General features: G+C 49.0%; 1 long non-coding RNA gene across 1 annotated transcript; it reads left to right on the top strand.

The window, feature by feature from the left end:
• Window positions 1-1963: 1963 nt before the first annotated feature.
• LOC140689142 (uncharacterized) lies at window positions 1964-5280 on the top strand. The gene is made up of 3 exons (XR_012064016.1): window positions 1964-2045; window positions 4088-4173; window positions 5106-5280. It is a non-coding gene; the product is annotated as an uncharacterized lncRNA (long non-coding RNA).
• The last annotated feature ends 562 nt before the right edge of the window (window positions 5281-5842 follow it).

Raw genomic sequence — 5842 nt, forward strand, 5'->3', positions numbered from 1 at the left:
TTTGAAATGGGGTCTGGCTGTGGTGTGATGAGGGGCTGGCTGATGTTTGCTCTGGGTAGCGTGGAAAACCCAGGCTTCTGCCTCTAACAAAAGGGCAAGGGCAAGAGGATGAAGCCTAAACTTATTCGTATTAAACTCATTACATAGGAAAGACCACTGTGTCTTTCTCTCCGTTCGTATTCTTCACCCAGTCTAGTGTTTAACATGACACTAGAAGGCAAGGTAGATCTCTGTATTAGAGGCACTTACAGGACCTTTGAGAAGAAAATTATTTTCTATTCCTAAGTTCCCAAGGATCACAGGTTTTGAGAAGGATCAGAGTCATCCCACCCATCACATCCATCACTTTGTCATTAATAAATATTTGTGTTCACCCGTGCTCACATTGTGCTGGTCTCTTACTCCACTGTCAGGGAGTCCCTGCCAAGGATCTCACCTCAGTTATTTCCGGAAGTCCCAGCGGGTGGCCCATGTGTCCAGGGAAGCTCGGTCCTTCTGGCTCCCACACCATGTTTGCTCTTCCTTCCACAGCCCCAGCTTTCTGCTCTGATGTCTACAGACAAGCTTTGAAAGCTCCTGCCAAGGCTGGTGTCTGTGTCAGGCCCACTGTCTCCATCCAGGGTCACGCTGTCTTCCCCGCTGACCCAAGGAGAACGCCTGTCTCTTTTTACATCCTGTTTGCAAGGCGAGACCACCTTGCCTCTCAATACAGAAGATGATGTTAATGGAATAATTTCAAGTTTTGTTTTCTTCTGTTTCAGCTTCTATGCATACAGGTTCTGGCCCAAGCTCCAAGGTATAAAGAAGAGTATTGAGAAACTTCTGAGCCATTGCACTCAAGCTGTCCCTTTATTTTCCACATTATTCCTCCTGTCCCATTAGAACAGTGCCCCAACACTGTTCCTTTGGGATGATGTTCACTAAAGTATTGGGCACAAACACTGGTAAGGATGTGTTAATTATCTATCATTTCAAGGCACCGCAAACCTGACAATGTAATTTTGTTCAACCGTGATTGTTAGGTTCCAAATATTTTTGAAAGCCTCAGAAGGACAAAACCCTCAAGATCAATTTAAACAAGTCATGGTGGAAAATTGGTCGGTCAGAGACAACTTAGCTGCACTTGCTGAATTGAGTAAAGGGCATCTATTTGATGCAGATAAGGGATGTGACCAGGAGGAGGACGCTAACTGAATTAAGTCCTTAGAAGATGCCTTTCCTCAGCTACAAGGAGATTTCTGAAAATCGTAGAGGAAAAGGATGAGAGAGTGCCTTGATTTTTTTTTTCCTTTTAAGTCTGTGATGTGGGGAAAAAAAGATGAAAGAGAATGACAGGAAGTTGGCATTGAGTGAGCCGAACAGCAGCTGTCTCTTGGATCTGGAGAGTCTAATTAATTTATTTTTGGGCACTCAGCAAGGCTGGCCACAGGCTCTGGAAGGACCCAGGCTCGTATTCATGGTTGGAATGAGTATGGCCGGTGAGTGAGGCCCTGTCCTTGAGTTAGTTGGCGTTGGTGTTAGAGGAATCTGTGGAGAAAGACATCGTAACCAGGGGTTTTATTGTTTTTAGATTTTCTCCATATCATATTTCAGTGCCAATGTCTGCCTGAAGTAATGGAAATAGTTAAATGATTTGTGATCTTTTAGTATAACAGCTGCTTTCCATCGAAGAATTCGTCTTTGGGTTCCCCCCAAAGCAGACCCCAGGCAGAGACTTGGATGCCAGCAGTGAGATCAGCGGAAGCTTCATTCAGGGCGCAGGGAAGGGAGCCAGGGGAAGGCGAACCCGGGTCACTGAAGGTGTGTGAGTGAGCCAGTTGTCACTGTCGGCGCCTGGGTCCAGTGTACTAGGGACCCTATGAGAGGCAGGATCAGCTTATCTCAAAATTGCCCCTGGGGGATGAGGTGACCGCGGTATTTGCCTACTAATTCTTGTCCTGTATTACTTACAGATCACCTGTGGAAGTGTTAGCTCCCTGGCCTGCCCCAAGAGAGGGCCAAGTGCAGAGAAAGAGGAGTGTCTGGGAACTGTCACCAAACAGCAGGTGACCTATGGGATGGGCTGATGGGGTGGGGTAGGACATTGGCCGGTATGAAGTGCATCCATAATACCCCAAAAGACTAACAGCCTACAACAGGACATGCCTCCTAAGGCGGATTGAATAACTAGGGCTCATTTGGAGAGACAGCCATCCAGGACAGGGGACACCATAAAACTGACCCAAACAGAATTGCTCTTGGCGTCAGTGACCACAGGTACCCATGCCACCTTGCATCAGAATACCAGCCTCTAGCCTCTCTTTGCTAGCTGCCTTTAATTAGTTGGACCCAGGACTTGGTGATGTCCAGGTAGCGATGGAAAAACTAGAGAGGTACAAGGAAGGACCCCGGAGGGGGTTTTAAGGCCATGACAAGCCAGAGGCATCTCTGTGACTCTGAGCGTATTCTTGCTATAACAGGTATTCTTTGCATTAAGAGTAATGAATCACCCCTTATTTAAAACATGGTGAGTAGTTGAGATTATTAAGAGTTAAAAAAAAAAAACTGCCTTGTCCTGGAAGGAAGGGAGTTGGTCAAATACTAAAATTCACACTTAATTCCTCCACAGCCAGGCTGTGGACAGACAGAGAATGGAGAGTTACTTTTCGAACTCAGAGCACTCCTATGAGCCATGCTATTACTAATTGCTCGCATTTATTGAGCAGTTACTACATGCTGGGCTGGGTTGTGCTCTTTACGTGTCTGACCGCACCGACCCCTCAGAGTAACCCAGTCGGAGAGGTATTCGGAATGCCCCCAGTTCATATGTGCAGGGAGCGAGACTCAGGTTAAGTAACCTGCCTCGGTCCTGGGAACAGCAAGGGCAGACCTGGGATCTGCAGTCAGGTACGACTTCATGAACTTGAGAAGTTCTGTAAGGGGACCACCAAGCTCAAGTATGCCCTCTAAAGTGGTTTGCATATAGGTGGGCCAAAGGGTAATTGAGTTGTTACTGTGAGGTTGGGGTCCTGGGTTTCGAAGTGCCACGTGTGCTAAGTGGTTGGAGCAGCGCCTGCTCTGTGGACCACTTCCTGCCCTGACGTTCCACATGTGGGTCCAGACTTCCCAGGAGCGGGAGGCTCTGGAGCAATGGTGTCCTGGGAGTCAGGTGATTGAGATGCTTACTTTGGGTTCCACCCTCGGCTGGCTGTTTGACTTCAGGCAAGGGACTTAGTCACCAGGGAACCTACTTTTCTCATCTGTAAAATGAGGATAATGAGACCTGACTCCTGCCTTCCTCGCAGGGAGGGCAGGAAGCTTCCTGAGATCACCTCCCCAGAGCCTTTTGATCTGCTTGAAAGAATCCCCCTTAATTGCCTGGCCAGGCACTCGAGCAGCTGGGCGAAAGTTTTATGACCCGAGATTCCCACAGCCCATAATCCACATGCTTCCAGAAGCCCTCTGAGGTTCTCAACCAGAGATTCGGCTGGCGGACGTCCTGCCAGGCCATCAGCAGAGATTTCTCAGAGCCTTAGTCATGTAATAGGCGGTTTCCCAGGGAAACTCTTGCCAATGCATCCACTTATTCATGTAGTGTTTCTTAAGAGCTCTGAAGCGCACACAGCAATTTCTCACCCCTCCCCAGACCTGTCCGCAGCAGTCAGTTCTGGCATCGTGGAAGGCTGCCAACCCTCAAGGACAGCTCCAGGACACTTTAGCCAGAGCTTGGATGTGCTCTGTGCCCTCTGGTCCCAGTTTTTAAAAGGCTCCTTCAAGTGAGGAGTATGTCCACCTTCTCATTTCTTGTCTGGACCGTCACAAACATCTAAAGACTCTCCGTGCCCCCAGCCCCGAGCTCTGTCTCTGTCCGCCACACTGTAACCTGATACACACGACGGGTTGCATTTCTCCTTAAAATCCATCAGTGCTTCCCTATGGGCCACACCATGAAAATGGAACAAATTAACTTGGCATTTAAAGCCTTGCTCGAGCTCAAAATCTGGCCCCACCTTTCCCCTCTTTCCTCATTCTTCACCTCTTCCCATGGTTGGTTCATGGACTCAGTCAGCCATTCTACTTTATTGGCTTATCACCTCCTGTGTGACAGGTGCTGTGTTACACCCTAGGGACCAAAATAAGACCTCTGTTCTCACGAAGCTCACAGCCTCATGGGAGATACAGACACGTACACTGGTGAGTGCTGTGAAGTTCTATAAGTGCCATAACATGGGGGATGGAGGGTGGACAAGAGCCCAACGGAGGGGGTCTGAGTCTGCCTGGGGCGAGGGTATGATGCCCGGGGCACTCAAGGATGAATAGGATGCAGCCTGACAAAGAGCCGGGGTGAGTGGGGGGAGTGGAAAATGTGTCCCATCAAGATGATTTTGACATGAAAGAGGGTGCAGAAAATTGGGGAGACTCACATGGCAATTCATGGTTTGGGAAGAAGCCCAGTTTCTGAAGGCCCTGGTGAGCCTTGTTCAGATGCCTGGACCTTATCCTGGAAGAAAAGGGACCAGAAGCAGGAAGGTCGTGTGGTCTCCACCCTCCTGTCTGGGCAACCTGGGAGGTCCTCTCAGACTCCCAGGCCACCTACCCCCTTCCACCCCCCACTGCCCCTGCCTCCTTCCCCTGCTCTGCCCATTTTCCTCCTGCTGGGGTTCTATCCATCTGTCATGTTCCCTTCAAATGCTATCTGGACCTGGGGTCAGAATTCACTGTTCCTTCCTCTGAGCACCTGGAGTCCATTACTTGTATGCTACCTTTTATTGTATTCCACTTTATATTTTATGTCAGTCGCAAATGTTCATCTCCTGCACTGGACTGGGAGTTCCTTAAAGAGCGTGTTAACTCTAGAATATTCACACCTGCATTTCCCACAGCACTTAGCTTACAATGCTTTGAGCCAGGACTTTCTCAAGCTCCCATTCCTCTGCTTATTAGCAACGTGATCTTGGACAAGTCATTTTATCTCTAAGACCTTGAGTTGTCTCATCTATAAAATGGGGATAATGATTTTTATGGCATAGGATAATTGTGAGGATTAAGTAAAGTACCTGGTTAACACTCAATAAACATTAGTTGCCCTCCTCCCTCCTCCCTCCTCCGCTCTCTGGCTCATAAAGATTGCTGCAACATCTTGGGAGAGCATCCCTGAGGGAGGCGTGCCTCACTTTTCCCGTGGGTCCAGAGGAAGTATCGGGTGCACATGCGAGATCCCATCTGCACCAGTTTGCTGAGCACCTGTGCAGAAGGGCAGGACATCAACATCATTGTGTGGAGTCTTGGTTATCAGTGGCCGTCGACGCCACCCACTCTAATCTGATTTTTTTTTTTGACATCATCCATGGAACACTTGTCCTTAGTGTAAATAAAAAGAAAATGCTGGAAAGGAGTTGTGAAAACAAATTAAATCATGTGAGTCTCCTTGTCTGGGATTATGCCCTAAACCAAGGTGGGCTCCCAGGGAGAGGAGATACGGTGGTCTGTCTATGAGTTTTGCCCTTGTCTTCCTGGGCACTGCTCAGCCTGTGTACAGAATCTGTACTCTAGGGTGATAAGGGTCATTGTCATGGCTGTGGCTGTCTTGACATTTCCGTCACCGGCAGCAGCCTCCTCCCCTTCCCCCTCATCACTGCCTGGATGGGGGGCAGGGCAGATCCCCACCTCCTCACCCTCCATGCTGTTCTCTATAGACCCCGTCTGCATGCAGCCTCCTAAGTCCCTGTGCTGCGTTTGTAAGAGCTTGAGTCTTACAGCAACCCTGTGAGGCAGGTAGAACAGCTTCCATAATTGTGATTGGCGAGAAATCGCGGTGCAGAGAAGTCGGGTGACTTGCCCAAGTCACAGCGTGAGCTGGGAA

The sequence above is a fragment of the Vicugna pacos genome, chromosome 25 (assembly GCF_048564905.1).
Source record: "Vicugna pacos chromosome 25, VicPac4, whole genome shotgun sequence".
Classification (NCBI taxonomy): domain Eukaryota; kingdom Metazoa; phylum Chordata; class Mammalia; order Artiodactyla; family Camelidae; genus Vicugna; species Vicugna pacos.